This window comes from Hevea brasiliensis, chromosome 10 (assembly GCF_030052815.1).
Source record: "Hevea brasiliensis isolate MT/VB/25A 57/8 chromosome 10, ASM3005281v1, whole genome shotgun sequence".
In the NCBI taxonomy this organism is placed as follows: Eukaryota; Viridiplantae; Streptophyta; class Magnoliopsida; order Malpighiales; family Euphorbiaceae; genus Hevea; species Hevea brasiliensis.
The window spans coordinates 14,812,107-14,831,072 of record NC_079502.1 but is presented as its reverse complement, the minus strand read 5'-3'; the positions used below and the strand labels follow the sequence as shown (position 1 = coordinate 14,831,072).

The 18,966-nt window shown below is 40.7% G+C and overlaps 1 pseudogene; it reads right to left on the bottom strand.

Moving 5' to 3' along the window:
* Positions 1–3,397: 3,397 nt before the first annotated feature.
* LOC110664961 (protein argonaute 16-like) overlaps positions 3,398–18,966 on the bottom strand; it is a 33,520-nt pseudogene continuing 17,951 nt past the window's right edge.

The following is an 18,966-nucleotide window of genomic DNA, read 5'->3' as shown; positions in this document are numbered from 1 at the left end:
ATAAGACCTCTCTTGGAACACTATCATAAGCCTTCTCCAAATCAATAAAAACCATGTGTAGATCTTTCTTCACATCTCTATATTTCTCCATCAAGCTTCTAATGAGAAAGCTCGCTTCCATAGTTGAATGACCGGGCATGAAACCAAATTGATTGAGAGAGATAGAAGTATCATGATGTAGTCGATGCTCCACAACTCTCTCCCACAACTTCATAGTATGGCTCATGAGTTTAATTCCCCTATAGTTTGAGCAACTCTGTATGTCTCCCTTATTTTTAAAATAGGTACTAAAATACTCTTCCTCCATTCATCAGGCATTTTCTTTGAGTTTAGAATCTTATTAAATAATTTAGTTAACCATGCCACTCACATATCTCCCAAATACTTTCACACTTCAATTGGTATTTTCATCGGGTCCACAGGCTTTACCCACTTTCATTCTCTTAAGTGCTTCCTTTACTTCTAAAGATCTAATCCTTCTAGTATAATTCACATTCTTTTCTATTGTTCTATAATCTATATTCACGCTATTACCATTTTGACTATTATTAAAGAGATCATTAAAATAATTTCTCCATCTTTCTTTAATGTCCTCATCTTTCACCAAAACTTTTCCTTCTTTATCCTTAATGCACCTAACTTGATTGAGATCTTGACATTTCCTTTATCTCCTCCTTGCTAATCTATAAATATCTTTCTCCCCTTCTTTAGTTCCAAGTTTCTCATATAACTTTTCAAAGGCATGTGCTCTTGCTTGACTAACTGCCTTTTTTGCCTCTTTCTTTGCTATCTTGTAATGTTCATATGCCTCATTATTATCGCATTTAGGTAATTTCTTATACCATTCCCTTTTTCTCTTCACTGCCTTTTGTACTTCCTCATTCCACCACTATCTCTCTTTTGAGGGTGGTCCATATCCTTTAGACTCTCCAAGTACTTTTCTAGCTACTTCTCTAATCTTTGATGCCATCTGTATCCACATATCATTGGCCTCCACATCCAGCTTCCACACTTCGGACTCGAGAAGCTCATTTTTGAACTTCACTTGCTTTACTCCTTTGAACTCCCACCACTTTGTTCGAGCTACGCTATTTCTTCTGACCTTACTTGAATTATTCCTAAACTTGACATCCAAGACCACCAACCGATATTGACTTGTTAAAGCTTCTCTTGGAATGACCTTGCAATCCTTGCATAGAGCTCTATTTGTCTTCCTAGTTAAGAGGAAGTCGATTTGGCTTCTATGTTGCCCACTTTTAAAAGTCACTAAATGTGACTCTCTTTTTATAAAGTAAGTATTTGCTAGTATTAGGTCGTATGCCATAGCAAAATCCAAGATGCTTTTTCCCTCCTCATTTCGACTGTCAAAACCAAAACCTCCATGAACATTCTCATAACCTTGTCTATCACTTCCTACATGCCCATTCAAATCTCCACCAATGAAAACATTCTCTTCATTCGGTATGCTTTGCATTAAATCATCCATATCTTCCCAAATCCTTTGCTTACTCTCACTGTCTAGTCCTATTTGTGGGGCATAAGCACTAACTATATTTATTGTTTCTCCTTCTAGTACTAGCTTTACTAGTATAATTCTATCTCCTACTCTTTTCACAGCTATTACTGCGTCTTTCAATGTTCTGTATATGATTATGCCCACTCCGTTATTGTTTCTCTCCTTTCCTGTAAACCATAGTTTGTACCCTGAATTACCCACTTCCTTACTTTTCTCTCCAACCCATTTAGTCTCCTGAATGCAAGTAATATTCACCCTTCTCCTTTCCAAGGTATCCACAAGCTCCATTAATTTTCCTGTAAGTGATCCAACATTCCAAGTACCAACCCTGATCCTCCTCCTATCCTGCTCCTTCCTAATTGGTCTCCTTCTATGATATCTTTTATTATTTTCTATGTCTATCTTGTGTTCTGTTCCACTATTTATTCTACTATCTGTCCTATGGACTAACTTCTTTACCCACACCCGTCCATGATGTGGGAACCCTTGCTCACTTAACACCACACCCGGGCGCCGGCATGGCGCGTCGCTTTCGGTGAACACCCTACACCCTTGCATATTTCTCACTACACCCGGGCTCCGATGTAGCGCGTCGTTAGTAGAGGATGCCCCAACGTTTATATCATTTGAATCCATATCATAGGGTGTGACGAAATTTTTACGCTGGTTGTCACCTACGGCAACCCTCCTCCTTTATCCGGGCTTGGGACCGGCTAAGCGCAAACTACTTAGGCAGAGTTATTTTATGATGCATTTCAATATATAAAATTTTAATTTTTTTTTAATTTTGTTTTAAATTTAATTTTTTGAGTTTATAATTTTTTTTTATATATTTTAGTATCTATGGTTTGTTACAATTTTACATAGAGATCCCCACCCACAAAAATTATAATTATCTAAACTCAAATTTGATTAATACTCAAATTTGTTTTAAAATTCGATTAAAATTTATTCTTAAACAACTCAAACTCAATCATTATTATTTAAAAAAATATCGAATCCATTTAATTTTACGTATTTTAATTAAAAATCTATATAAAAATTATTTTTTATTAATAGTTTATATTTTAAAAATTTAAAAAATTCTATAAAAAAATATGTTAATTTTATTTTATATAAAATAAAAATATAAAAATTTATAAATATTGTTATAAAAACATATATTTTATATTTAATTAAATATTTATATAAATGAATTTGGGTAATGAATACCCAACATATAAAATCTGAACTTGTTACGAGTATTAAAATTTCAATTCAATCCGCAAAGTATTTATATACTACCTAAACCTAACCATATTAGATTGGATTGGATGTCTGCAAAAACTTGACCATTGCCATCCCTAATCTTGCGCCCCAAAAAGCTTTCTAATTAATACGAATCAAATGAATGAAGTTTTGGACCTATAAACCTTTGTGGCAAAATTTTGGGCAAACCAACTTTCATTTGGGAAATGCAAGATTACTATCATTTTCCTTGCATTGAAAACTTCAAAAAGAGACCATCTGGTACAATTTTCACTGTAAAAAATCTCTAAGACATGATCATAGTGAATTTGTAAACCCTTCCTATCATCTTTTTAATTAAATAAAAATAAACACACTCTCTATTTATCATGATCTTCATGTAGATATCTTAATTTTAGAGAAATTTCATTGGTACCAACGATTGTAAAATATTATATTTTAGTTATTAAAAGAAACAGGATAAGCTTTAAGGAAACTTTATTATAATACTGTCATAAAGCATTAAGCTCCACAAGAAACAGTAGTAGTAAGCCTTAGCACACTGGCAGCTATAGCTAACAAATGCACACCTCAGCAGAAGAACATCGAACTAGCAGCATTCTTGTGCAACCCAGGCAGCTCTCGAACTGGACCCTATCTTGAAGAGATTTTAGACAAATTATCCTCAAACTTCATAAACTGCCCCATCTGTTGTGCAGCAAGGTTAGCATAAAGGAGCAACTGCAGACATTGTTAAGGCACTATAAATTATCTTGTTGAGTGCTGAAAAGTGCAGTAAAATTACCTGTTCTGATAGCGGTAGTACTCCTTTGGTTCCTGAAAAATAAGTAAATCCAATCAAATGATCATGGGGATGAAAAATTTTGCATTCAAATGATGGATGAGAAGGAATTCAAGCTTGAAAGCTTACACATAAGAAAGAGCATGGATAAGATTTTGCAACTCATCAGGAGAGAATCCAATCTCATCAAGCAAGATATGATAGTGTGTAGGCCTTGAAGTTCCCTATCATAATAATGGAGGAAAATAAAAATAATGCATACAAGTATGATTCATTATTAAGAAAACCGAGGTTATGCTCGCAGATGTATCAGATCACGCAATGTTTATCAAGCATCACTGTATGTGTGATAGAGAGAGGAGGCAGAATACTTACAGTCATGCTTGCATGAGCGCACAAGTAAAAATCATAGTTTCTGGGATGCACAATCTCTGTATCTACAACGGTCCCTGTGAAATTTTGTGGGGTATTACATCATGAAAAATAAAGAAATGAAAAAATATAAAAATAAAATAGCTCTGCAAACTAACTGACCAGAAGGAACATTTTCAGGGCTAATATCTTGAAATAGCTTAGTGTGGTGATCCTTCTGAGCAACAATTACTGTGAACTTGGGAACGTCTACCTCACTTTTAAAAAGATCCTGATAGGCCTGTAAAACAAGAAAGTTCATCAACTTGAAAATAACAACAATTGGAAAATTCTTTTTATATCTCCCCTTATCAGTGGGTCCTACAGCAGCCCACAAACTTTACAATGGAGCAAAAAGAACAAGAACAAGAACAGTATTACAATAGGCACAAATCTGTAGTAGAACCTTTAGGATCTGCTCCACTTCAACGTTCAAAACCTTACTGAACTGTGACTCAGCCACTCCATTCCTGAAAGCATCAAGTCGAAGTTCATCAACCAAAAGAATCCAGCAGTAGGAAACAAGTATATTTAAATAAATCCCAAATATATCTTATCTACCATAATTAAGTTCTAATTTGCTGTTAATAATGCAAATAACTAAACAGTTTAAATATAAAGAAAAAGATAATTTTAACAAGTAGAATAATCTTGTTCGCACCCATTAATTGTGCTTATAGGTGCAACATTAGATCTCATTGTTAAATGCGCAATCAAGAATGACAATTCTAAACCTCATATTTACTTTCTTCAGGTACTTCAAAGAGAATTTTGAATGAAAGGCACTGATTGAAACTGATAGTTGAGGTACTCTCAGGGCCACTACCAAGTGTTATTATCCCACCAAGGCATTGCCCTATGACGGAAAATAAACAAATTGACAGCAATCCATGTGTCGCCCAAATTTTCTAGAACCTAGACATTTGGAAAATTTCCCAAAAAATAAACAAATTAGAAGTCAAAGTATAATTAACATAATGCAGTGATACCTGAAAACAATAATGTGCTTTGGTTTGTTTCCATTGCTTGTATGACAGAAGTCCTCTAGCAGCTTCCTGCAACAGTGAAAAATTCCTCAACTCAGATGAGTGATAGAATCATGAAAACAACAATTCTTTGCAATGTTTATGTAAAATATTGATTATGGGACTATCTGATGAATTTAAAGACAGTTTTGCTGTTACCAGAAACCATTATTTCAATGGACCCAAGGACATAAATAAGGATTCAAAGGTTGATAATCTTACAAATGTGATGGAAATCTATTTACTACATTACCTCATCATGCCATCATCCTTCCCATTAGCTAAAGGGTTGTATAGAGCATCAATCATCTCCTTAGGAGATTGAGCTCTTACAGAAGCTCTATACATTGAAATATGTGGCCAATATAGAGATCCGACAACCTGAATACAGCAACATTATCAATACTGAGCATGAAAAAATTCATTAGAATTCAAATTTTACTGCGGCTACTGATGGTATATCTGATCGGCCAGGAAAGCCAAGAGACACGCCCATGCCCAAAATCATTGTAGGAGTATCTTTTATGAGGGGTATTTGCATGGAATCCTCAATTGCCAACAGATAATTAATTCCTCCAAGCTATAATAAAAGACTCAATTTTAACTCAATGTCTTAAAGTGTAAACAAATAGAGATACTTCATGGTCCTATTTTCAAGAAATACCTTAGAATTGATCTTAAGAAGTACATTGGTAAGATACTGATCATTCATCGTAGATGGATAAATGCATTGTGTAACAATGCCAAAATCACTGAGACATTTCTTCTTCCATGGTCCTGGGAGTGCAAGAGAACATATTTGTTAAGTAATTTCAATGAGTTACCCTAAGAAATGTAATACAGAAATAGATGACAAATATACCATAAATGTTAGATTTCTTATCTGGCAAGACGCACAAAATAAACTGGGTATCTTTCAGAAGCTTAGCTCTGTTCAGCATCTCAAACATATTTTCTACTCTATCAAGAGGTTTGTCTCCTCTAGATTGTGGGTCCTCCCAAATTGGGGTATGCAGGCTTTCAATTTGCTTCAGGGACACATATATAGGACAGGTATATGAGGGATAGAAACAAAATTTACAAAGGTAAAGATTGAAAATAATAATGTAATTCAAGAACATACTATGCCCATTCTCCTTCCACAGCTTATGAGATCATGACAGATTTTATCAGTATAACAGCGAGCAGAAAAGTTAACCACAGCCCATCGATCAATGCAAGTAGTTTTGAAAAGAGTCTACAATAGGAGAAGATTCAAATAACATTAGACATAATAGATGACAAATGAAATATAAAATCAGCAAAGTTCAGCCAAAATAGAGAGTCACAGTACCTTGTGATTGAAGTTCCACCGACCATTCCTAGGGAGAAAGTCTTCCTTGTTTCCTACCCTCAACTGCATATTACATACAGATGCATTTTATCAATTTAAATGCACAGAAAGAATCACAGATGGGGGGCGTAACAAGAAAAAGAAAGATTTACTATTGGAGTTTCAAGTACGCGACTGTCAACTTGCATCATTTGTCTTTCTATAGAAACACCACTTGCAGAAAGCAAAGAATCATCATCGCAACGGTAGTTTCTCACAGCCTGCCAAATGATACAAATACTTTTACATTAGTTAAGGCCACATAAAAATAGCATACAGATAAAAAAAGACTTACATCAATCACAGTTCATTTTCTATCTTGAGGGTTTTGTCTAAAACTTGCAACCAAAGATGCTCTTAGAGTTGGGGATAGAGCTTTTGCATAACGTTGGAGCGAAACAAGCGTACAAAGCTGCAACATAGGAAAAGCATAGGAAGTAAGACAAGATTAAAGCAACACAAGCTAAAAATAAGAATGTTGCGTAAGAAAATTCAGCATGCCTCTATTGGCAGATAGATTGGTTATTTAGTATTGCCAACATGAAGGCAAGGCAGACATGCAGAGTTGGTGAGTTCTATACCACAGTGTTTAGTAAAATACTCATACACTGTTATCTTCACAACCTGCGGCTCACCATTTGCACAATCATGGCTTTTCACTTTCATTGAAAAACTAGGAAATAAGAGCAAAGTTAGAGGTTCACAATGGATACAAAACGAAGAGTGACAATTCAAAGAAGGAAAAGGCACAGATGGCAAAGAACCACTTACTATTGCTCCTTGCAGACCTTTTGGCTCAAGCCTATAATTTTATATTCCGTGTTACGATGCCTTGGCTTAACTCTCAAATTTTTCAACATACTTTTGGCCTGTAGATCAATATATAAATGAATTTTCAACAACACAAAACTATGCTGGATTTTGCGGATGCAATTTAGCAACTTATTACCTTCACCCAGTCAATATAGCATGGATCCTGTACATTTTGATTAGCTTTCAGAAAATCAATCACTGGTCCAGGGGTTCGGAACATCATTGTCGACACCATATTTTGGCCGATCCCCGAAATCAATAAACTTTGAAACCGATCCCCAGCACTGAGTCTCTCTTTGCCAGCCAATCACATTTCTGATCTCTCCTCAAAAGGAATCGAATCAATACTAAGTCCCCATATCATTTAAAGCCTCACCGATCTCTCAAACCAATCGCCAAGTCCCCTGACTAGTCAATTACATTTCCGATCTCTCTTGTCAAACGAAATTGAACCAACACTAGGCCTTCATGCCACCAGTCTTATTACCGATCTCCCTTTTAAAAGTTTGGGGATAATCGTCTGATAAAGTTAAGGTTCCAATCCGGTTTAATGATGATTCCGATCTTAAGTGTTCAAATCAAATTTCCAATTTTAATCAAGTCCCATTTAGCGTTTGTTCTCAGCCGATCTCATGCTTACAATGTTTTCTGACCTCTTACACTTAGATTAATAATCACTTTTAGTTGTTGTTCTAATATGTTCAGACAATCAAGTGCTTATGCAACTTAGATATTTTCCGATCTCATCCAATCATTGAATAAAAAAAAAGGGAATTTCATTTCATTTCAAATTAAAATATATACAAGTCATTCGGCTGGAGGTGATGTTCTACATTTTGTTCACCCCCTCTCTCTCCCTCGGCCTCCTCCTCGCTATCCTCTTCGTCTTGGGGAACCAGGTCCACCATCCAGGAGAAGTCCTCCTCGGGATAACGCTTCCTGAGCTCGGCCAAGAGATCCCCATGAGCGTTCACATAAGCACCGGCCTCCCTTGTCACTGCCTCTTCTTCTTTTGCTTTAAGCTCCTCAGTGAGGCGAGAGACTTCAGCAGCTCGGAGTGCCTAAACCTCTTCAAGAACATGAGCCTGCTCGGCCAGCTTATCCTCATAGAATTTCATCCGCCCCTCAATTTCAGATATGTAGTTTTGGGCGGACAAAAGTTGAGATCGGAGGGAAGCAGCTTCCTGACCCACCTTCTCAACCTCCTGTCTCAAGCGGTGAGCCTTCTCCCGGATAATGTGTTGGTTCACCAAACTCTCTACGCTCAGGCTCATAGTTTGGGTCAGGATATCATCAAGGCTGTTCGGGGTTAGCCTATCCCGATCCTCCCGAAGGTAGATGGAGGACCCCAAGACCTTAGCAAAGCCCGAATTCTCTCGAACCGTACAGTTCTTCTCCAGCGAGTGGATCAGGACTTGAGCGCCGCGCGAAAGGGTCCTCACAGGTGGTTGGGAAGGACCTCCTTCCGCACTCAAAGCAACTGGAGGGGGTGGTGGCGGCTCTTCTTGACGAGGAGGAGACCAGACCACTTCTATGTCGGGGATCGGCTGTCCCGAGGGTCGAGACGAGCCTCCCTGTGTCTCCCCCGGATCATGCCTGGGCGTTTGAAGCAGCTCGGAATGCTTCATCTCCCGCACTTTCCGGGAGACCTCTCTCTTCTGCTTCCGGCTCTCCTTGGAAGCCTCGCTGCTTACCATACCTGCATAAAGAAAAGGTCAGTGAGATCGCTAAGGCCCAAAGATCAGAGATATAGAAAGTACCGAGGCCGAGGTCAGAGAGCTGAAGCCCGTGTTCTTCGCCAGTAATCAACTCCATTGTCCAATGGTGCAGTTCGGCCGTCACTGCATCTAGACAAAAGAACTTCTGTCTGGCCGCCTGATCTTTCAGTTCCATCACCATTAGACCCTCTTCCTTAGTCAAGGTGATGCGCTTCGGAAGTAAGGGGCCCTGATGCAGCCAGCTACGTGGGAAGCCCTCAAAGCCGTTCGGAATTTTACTCCTCAGAATAAAGAAGCGTTTCTTCCAATTCTTTAGGGAGGAGGGCAGATCGGTAAAGAGCCTGCAATATGGCTTCGCTTGAAAGAACCAGTACTCGTCGTCCTTTCGGCAAGCTAGCCTATGTAGCTCGGCGAATACCTTCGCCGTTGGATTGAGTCCTTTGGCTCAGCAAATGCCTCTGAAGGCTACTAGGATTCGCCATGAGTTCCGGTGAACTTGGGCTATGCACACTTGGTGAAATTTTAGAACTCCTTGAAGAAGTCATCAAGAGGGAACCGCAGCCCGGCTTTTAATTGCTTTTCGTATACCATGATCATATCATTCTCTTCGAAGAAGTGATCGGCTCGAAGATCGCCGTGACACTTAATGAGTTCGTATGAATCGGGATGAATGTTATACTCTTAGCTGAACGACTGCAGGTCGGTTTCTTGAAGGATTGATGCCAGCTCATCCATGGGAAGGTTTTCTCTACCTGAAGAATGCATTTGCCTCGAGGATGCTGCTTGACCGCGGGCTGGAATGGAGGTCCTAGGGGGTTCAGATCGCCCGCTTGTTCCGACTACCTCTACCTCATCTGACGACTATGAGACTTAAACGAAAGGGGGGCTTGCTGCTCTCTGAACCTCGGCGCCGCTCATTTTCAAAGAAAAGAGGAAATTTAAACTAAAAGAAAAATCAAAACCCTTACCGGAGTGTGATCGGTGTCGGAAGAACTTGAAAAAATGAGAGGATTTTGGAATCGCTCGCGAGAGGCTGAAAATGACATAAGGAAGTAACTGGCTGACCCATCCCCTATTTCTACCCGTCTGAGCATTTAATGCTCACGGTGTCCCAAGCGGCGCATCGGTTAGCGGGATTCGCCAGCCTTTTCTGACACGTTTCATGAATATTTCGGAGATTCCATAAAGAGATCGGCTAGTTAGAGATCGGCAGATTGAGATAGATATTTTGAATCACAGATTGGTTAAGGGTCATTCAAATTAAGAGTCGGATCGGGTAAATACTTCAGAGATCGGAAAATAACCAATACAATAATAATCAAATAAAAATTTTATTTCCAAAAGATTGGATTACATTGAAGGTCGGATTACATCATTTGGGCGATCTCTAGAGATCGGATTACATTAAAAGTCGGATTACATCATTTGGGCGATCTCTAGAGATCGGATTACATTGAAGGTCAGGTTACATCATTTGGGCGATCTCTAGAGATCAGCAGTACACCCTATCTAGTGAAGGCCTATGTCAAAGCCTAGTCTCGTAGCTAAATCAAAAGATGTGTCTGATCAGGAGACCGGCCATCGACATCGGATAGATGTACAGCTTAGATGGGGTGACTATGACTCTCATGAGCGTGAGAGAGATCGTCATCAATATTATCGCTCGGAACCGAGCCGCTGTCGGAACACCCAGTGTGATGAGAAGCCAAAAGAGCTTCGAAGGGTAGTCACCAGGGATAGGAGGGAAATTAGTAGTCTTCTCGCCCGAAATCAGTTCGCCGATTACATCGATCAACCAATTCAAGGTCAACACGATCGACATTCTCGATCTGGGTCGGTAAATTAGTCTAATTCTCTCACTGTCATCAAAGGTAGCCATAGTGATCTTCCGATCATCGAGATCGAAAATTTTCAGTCGATGAACAAGGTGAATAGCCAGAAAAAGATCAAAAGCCGCCATCATGGCCGGGATTGTTGCCGGAGTGGCTAGAACAGGAAAAGTGAGAGAGAAAGAAGAAAAATGAAATGCGGGAGGATTTCCCATCAGGGGTATATTTAGAGAAGGTCTGAGCATTTATTGCTTGCAGAAAATGAAGCGAACGCCTAAGAAATCGAAAGAATAAATGCTTTGACTGAACCAAACCAGATAAAGGAGAAGACTGGAGTGGGAGAGATCGGAAGAAGGGGCCTGGCATGAGAGATCAGAAAAAGATCGTGTTAGAAAGATCAGAAGGAAGGGGAGATCGGAAAGCAAGGAGAATAAGACAAATTCCAATAACTGTCGTCATAATCAGAGCCGAGGTAGTTAAAGTGTTGCAGACAAGATCTCCACCGCACGCCTCATTCGCAGAATCGCTCACATTACTGACAGGTGCCAGAGTATGTCATGACAGTCTTGTACATCCCAATCTCCACCGTTAATCTTACTTGTAAGGACGAGCCCGGAGCCCTTGGATCAAAGAAGAAGACGACAAGACCGGCGCCTTTTATTCCCAGCCCTCGAATCGCCCTGGACAAGAAAATTTGGAACCGTCAGATTATAAGAGAAAAAGGACAAAAATTTCTGAAAAGGATCTCAGCCGTTCATTCTGATTCTCTTTAATTCCCAAGCATCAGATCATGTCCTTTAAATTCTAAACCTTCCATCTCCCTCAAAGAAAATCCTGACCCCTTCATGGGGAGCACCCGGTCCCTATAAATACCTGCATGAAAACTGTTCAAAAGAGGACGAAAAAAAGGGTGGTGATTATAGTGGAGAGGCTCTGAAAATTGATTCAGTTTTGCTACTCTGCTATTTTTAAGCTAGAAAGACTTTAGAAATCAGTTTTCTAAAGTAATTTCTTTGAAGAAGTGTTAGACACTGGAACTCTTGATTTTCAGTTTGTTCATTGCTCCGCGATTCCCTTTCTTAAGTTTCAGTTCTGTTTTCATCACCTTTATATCCACTTTTATTTTCTGAGCTCAATCTCATTCATTATCATTTCGGTTCGACTACATGCTAACTAGGCATTCGTCATTTCAAGGCAAGCATTAGTCCCCAGACTATTAGCTCGCAACTCTGCAACATTCGCGACTCCATAGTTAGTTCAATAGGTTCAACTTCCTGCAGGTGAGTGTCTGAACCGTTGCCTTATCCAGTGTTCGTCTTTATTTTCTTTTTATTTATGCTCGTAATTTTCGTTAAAGTTTGTCTTGTGTCAGAAGGTCCCATGTAGGTGGTTATTCTCATGAGTTTATCTTTTGATACAACAGTTCATGTTATTTATTTATTCTTGGTCATTATTTATCTCCCAACGCGGGTGTTCGGGTTACGGGTAATGTATAGGTAGTTTGATAAAGTGCTGGTAGCAGTATCTTAACATAAGAGTTTTTTTTTTTTAAAAGTAAACGTTCGGATAATAAATCAGAGAGAGTTATGAAGTCAAACCACTAGACTAGCTCGAGAAGATGACTGGGCAAAGGTGGAGAGTCGGAGAAAAATTAAATTTCAGGCTAGCAAAGGGAACAGAGCAAATGTTGCTTGTCGAAAGGTACTGGTAAGCCGAGTACATAGGAGATCGGTAAAATTCAGTCCGGTATCCCCTATCAAGTCACAAGGTACCAATGAGTTAAAATAAGCCTAAATCGAGTTCCCAGTGTATTCGGATGCCAGAACCCTTAGCCTAAGGTCCTTGTGCGATACGATCGTGATTAAATTTCAAGAGGTCGGGGGGAGATTTCTTACCTGATCCCCATCCTAACCAAATAGGAGATCGGAGGAGAGTTCTTATCCGGTCTCCAATCAAATTTTAAATATTTAAAAGAGATCGGAGGAGAGTTCTTATCCGATTCTCAATCAAAAATTATAATAAACATTTAAAAGAGATCGGAGGAGAGTTCTTATCCGATTCTCAACCAAAACTTTAATAAATATTTAAAAGAGATCGAAGGAGAGTTCTTATTCGATTCTCAACCAAAACTCTAATAAATATCTAAAAGAGATCGGAGGAGAGTTCTTATCCGATTCTCAATCAAAATTCTAATAAATATCTAAAAGAGATCGGAGGAGAGTTCTTATCCGATTCTCAATCAAAATTTTTAATGAATATCTGAAAGAGATCGGAGGAGAGTTCTTATCCGATCTCCAATCGAAATTTTAATGAACATCTAAAAGAGATTGGAGGAGAGTTCTTATCAGATTCTCAAATCGAAATTTTAAAAAATACGCAAAATAATCCCATAAATGAAAAACCGCTACGCGACATCAATTCACTAAGGTTGTCTCATTTACTTGTGTATCTGGGTAATCCGAATTAGTGAAAAATCAAATATTCCCTTCTATCAAAAGGATTAACATTTCCATTCGAACCCCCCTAACTATCGATTCTAAGTCATAAAGAACGTAAGGTTAAACCTACTCACCCTCATTGAGGTATGAGGTGGGGTGCCTAACACCTTCCCCACCCGTTTACGGACCCTGAACCTAGAATCTCTGTATTTGAATTGGTTTCATTTTAAGTTGCAAATGGTTTCCTTTAATTTTTTTTAAAATTAAAGTGACGACTCCTCACTCTTTCCCACTTCGGTGAGTGTTCGTCCAGGCGACCGCAAAAACACCTTGCGATAGCTTGGCGACTTCGCTGGGGATCGGTTCCAATAACTTGACCCCGGTTCAGAGGCCCAAAAGCTGATTTAATTTTACGATCCAACCATAGTTAGGTGGGCTTAATTTGCAAAATTCCTTATGTTAATTATTGTTATTTTTGCTAACCATTTTGCTTGTTTTATTCCCTACAGCATTCTTCGTCTAAAAGGAAAAATAAAAATAACTCCCCCTATATTGGGAAGAGGTAAAGGTGTCCCTTCACACACTGAACACTCACATAACGTCCTCACACACTTCAGCCCTATAGCCGGGCTTTCTTACCTTTTAGGAAAATAGGAGGGGGTCATGTAGTGGTACCCATGGGTTTTACCCCGTTAGTATCCGTGAAGGCTTCTGCTCAGATTGAAACTCGTTCTATTTACTGTGATACCCGTGGAATTTTCCCGACAGTATCATGGGGGATATAATGGGGCTCTACTATTTACAGTAGGGGCAATTTGAGAACCTGTGGCTTTTAGAAAATTAGACCTTGAGCTAAACTATCACGATAACTGGAAGCCGTAGCAAGCTACCTTATAAGATAGAACTATCCAATTAGGTAGCACCTAGCCGGTACTAGGACTCTCCTTATTTTAGGACAAAAGGGGCATACTTACTCTTACCCTATTCTGCTTGTGTTTTATTTTGTTCTTATTTTTTAGGGTAATCTTGAATCATACTGTTAAGGAAACCTACACACTTTACTACTTTGATAAATGTGTAGGTGTCACTCTGCCGATAGTATAATTCAAAACTACCTGAATTTATCCTGCTAACAAGTTTTTCCCACAGGCATCACCAAATTAAGGTTTGTAAAAGGATAAGTATCATTTTTAACATGGCATCCTCGAGTCAGTCGGTAGAAGAAGTTCTTAGATCAAAACAGAACGCTAAACCGTGGCCAGAACCACCTCATGGTTCAGTGCCCCCACGAAGCAATGTCACCAGGGGACACACTAACCTATTACCTCCACTGGACCTGAGCAAAGTTGAGGTCAGAACGAACAGTTGCGGGGGTCTTTCTAATGGTTGGAAGTCATTTCCCGACCAGGTCAAGGTGCGATTCGAGGAGAAATATGGGAGGATTGCAACCTTGATACGAGTCAAAGTCCAAGTCCCGGCATTAAAGGCCATGCTGTCAGTTTGGAATCCAAGGTATGGAGTGTTCTCTTTCAACGATACCACTATGGAAGAATATCAGGCATTGCTAGAAATTCCTTATGAGTTTCAGAATCGGATCTACCTACACCTTAAGCATAGGCAGACCTGGAAACGGTTCGCACATATGATGGGGATTCCCCCGGAAGAAGCAAAGGCGAGGGAAACTGTCAAAGGGAACACGCATGGATGGTATTGGACTTATCTCAAGAAGTGGTTGGATCAATACATCTAAGATGAACAGTGGGATCAAGCTTCATTAATGCTCGCCTTAGGGATCTACGGCCTGATCTTGTTCCCTGGACCTTCGGGAATTATAACCTGCAGCGTTGCGGAGATGTTCTGGGCAGTAGAAAAATAGAAGGTCAATCCAGTACTGGCAATTCTTGCCGAGACTTTCTTAACCCTTACTTACTATAGACAACAAGGCAAGGGATCTATTAAGTGCTGTTCTCAATTGTTGCACCTCTGGATCATCAGTCATATGTGTCCTGTGGAGACGAAGGGGTTAACATGGTACCTTGACCAGCCTCTCATCGAAAAGATGGCCAGATTAGTAATCAGCCCCAAGGATGAGTCGCAGTAGCGAGAACGGATTCTGAGCTTCAATAGCCATGACTACTGTTGGAGGAAATTGTGGACGTCGGGACAACCCATTTTGGTCAGCACGGGTGGTAATCAATCAGTATCCCTAATTGGAGTGACCGGATACACAAGTTACACTCCAGCATTAGTAATGAGGCAGTTCGGCTCAACCCAGTCCGGAATCAACATAGAAGAATACCACCGAGGTCATTTTTACCATGAGCTCAATAATGAGGAAGAATTGAAAATAGCTCGCAGATCCTGGGAAAATATCACTATGGTGGAAAGGTCGCCTAAAGGTCCAAGTGTCACGGGCGATTATCTTAAATGGAGGGCTGGCAGGGACCAAGGACACCTAACCGCAGATCCAACCAAATTCGAAGGCAGCAACCTCTCAGAAGGAAATAGCGCTCGCTTGGCCGACTCCCTACAAAAGGCAAACACCGAAAACTCGCAATTACAAGAGCGAATAAAACAGTTAGAGGACCAATAGCAGATCCTCAAAAGAAAAGTAAGAAGGCTCAGGGAAAAGGCAAAGACTGAAAAGACAGGGTTTGAAGAGCAAGAAATACGATGGGAAAGGGAAGAGAGCTCTCTCCAAGCTAAAATAAAAGAAGCAGAGATACAGAATGGCAAGCTTCAGGAGAAAATGAAATATTAGGATATACTCATAGAATAGTATAAACAAGAAAGCAAAAAGAAGAAGCTTGAACTGAAGGAACAGCACAGCTTATCAACGATATTCTGAAGGAATGTGCTAAAGAAAGAAAAGAAAAAGAAAGACAAGCCGCTCTCTATCAGGAGCTGAAAGAGAATGTTGACCAGCTGGAGAGAATGATAGCACAGGGGAAACAAGAACTCCTACCTGAATCCGAGTATGCCTTGAAAGTGTTCAACCCTGCCAGACAAGAAGAAAGGCTGTATAAGTATCTCAGGAAATGTCATTACATTATAAAGAACCTCCCTGAGCCTAGGCCGATGTAAAGAATGCTGTGTATGAACTATTTAGTTAATGGAATAACTTTTGGACCATTGTTTAGCAAAATTATGAATGAAGAGTATAACTCCCGTAGGTACCCCCTCGTTAGGGTTATGCGAAAAGTTGGAAGCGTCATATGGACAAGTTCCATAGAGGCGTGTTCAATCCAGTCATTCATCGTCGGACTATCGAACGATGCCATGATAAAACTGATGCAATTATTCTTCTGCAGATTTTATTTTGGCTCCCAAATGCCACTGTATCCTTTGTCCGAACCAGGACCTTTAATTTTTACGAAATTCAAAATTCATTAAAAACTTTTTACTTCCTGCAGAAAATCAACATTGCTTCAAGCAAAGCCAGTCTGACCAAACAAGCGGTTCAACCAAGACGAGTGTACTTAACACGATCACGAACAAAGAAGATAATGGAGGACCAGGAACAAGTCCAGAACCTACAAGGACAGGTTTCCAAATTGAAAGACCAAGTCTCAGAGCTCATGAGACTAATGAGGGAAATGTCCCATAATAAGCCTGCTTCAAAGCCTAACTTACCACTACCTCCCCCACCTCCTACAACGATTGATTCCCATCATGCTTCAACCTCTTTTACCTTCTAGCCATCGATCCTAGATCTGACAATCACTGTCAATCCGGCCCCACTGAATAATGACCCATCTTTCTCCTATTATCCGGCTATCTCGAATGCCGAACCATACCCTTCAGTCCTGATCCCTCCAATTCATTCCACCCCTCATTTCCCAACTGGGGGAGTACCTCTTGCAGTGGGAGGAGAAAATAAGACGAGAGAAAATGAGAAGCTATCCGCTCTAGAAGAGAGACTAAGAGCAATAGAGGGACTGAACATGTATGGTTCAGTGGATGTGGCGTCGCTAAGATTGGTGCCTGATGTGGTGGTGCCGCCTAAGTTCAAGGTCCCAGACTTCGACAAATACACCGGGAACTCAGACCCTCGCATTCACTAGGCCACTTATACTGCCAAAATGTCCACCCTGACAGAGGATGATCGACTCCTGGTTCACTTCTTTCACGAGAGTCTCTCCGGGGCCGCCCTAAGATGGTGTATTCAGTTGGACAGGAGCAAATTGCGCTCCTGGAAAGATTTGACAGATGCTTTCCTGAAGCAATACAAGTTCAACTATGACGTGGCCCCCACAAGGAGAGACCTCCAAAACTTGGTGCAGAGGGACAGGGAAAGCTTCAAAGAATATGCCCAAAGATGGAGAGAGAAAGTGGCAGAAGCATATCCTCCGGTTACTGATAACGAGCTTTGCTCCCTGTTCATTGAGACATTGAAGGCTCCATACTTCAATCTGATGATTGGAAACACTTCCAATAGTTTCTCAGACATCATCCAAGCTGGTGAGAGAATAGAAGCCAACTTAAGGATGGGACAACTGCAGGAGTTGACTGAGAACTCTGCAAAGAAAAATGCTAGTTTTAGCAAAAAGAAGGAGGGTGATGTGCATTCCATCACCCGGCAGAACAATCGCTCTCCACTTTCCCAGAATAACTACCGGCCATATCCTCCCCCTCATGGCCAAACCATTGCAAATATTCCACCCCCTTTCCCAAATTATCCTCACCCACTCCCACAGTATCCACCACCAACAAACTATCCGCCCAGACCACCTGCTCCACCTACCCAACCCAGACCACCTTAAAATAACCCGAGACCACCAAGAAATCCTGATCCACCTCTTCCCCTGCCACTTAGCAAAATATACCGATACCTTGTCGGTATAAACCAAATAGTGCCGATTCCCCTTGACCCAGTTCAGCCGCTATACCCCAGGTGGTATGATACCAGTGCCCGGTGTGAGTATCATGGAGGGGTACAGGGGCACTCGACCGATAATTGCGGGGCACTTAGAGGTAGAGTACACGCCCTAATCCGGAATGGGTGGTTGAAGATTGAAGGGAATGGTTCCCTCCCCAATGTTGCCTCAAACCCATTGCCTAATCATAATACGGGCAATGGTGTGAACATGATAGAGTCAGACGGAGAAGGGTTGACACCGGAGGTAGATGAACTGATGCCTCACTTTGAGGAAATTTTTAGAATGGCAGTGAAGGAAGGTTACCTCCACCCTCAAGCACCAGAACCTGAGGATGAGGCGGGATGCCCCTATCATGGAAGGGCAGCTAACCACGAGCTGCAAAATTGTGAAGAGTTTAAACAAGAGGTCCAGAACTTACTGTCCCTCAAAGTTTTGAGATGCCAGGAAAAGTCAAAAATGGAGGGCAGAGTAAATACAGCCCGACTCGGCCAAAACGCCTTTACCCCTAATCACAGAATCACTTTCTCACCCCCAGCATTGTCACCACCAGTAACAATCATGCGAACCCCACCTCAGCTCCCTGTCACAAACACCCATGCCATACCTTGGAATTATAACTTCCAAGTTTTCACCCAAGGAGCGTCAAGCAGTACACCGGCTCCTAGTCTTGTTTCACCTTCAGCACCTCCTAAACCGTGCTTCACTCCTCATGAGCACTTCAAGATGACTTATGCCGGACCTACCAGCAGTGCTACTCCCCAAGCTAATCCTCAGCCCGTCGCTGCCACAAAATCTTCCCCGCTTGAGCCAGAAGTTGAGTTTATAACCAGAAGTGGGAGATGTTATGGGAGCGAAGAGAAAGAAAAGAAGAAAGGGAAAGTAAAAATGGGAGAGTCACAGGAGAGTACGAAAGAGGAGGTTGAGAAAACGGAGGG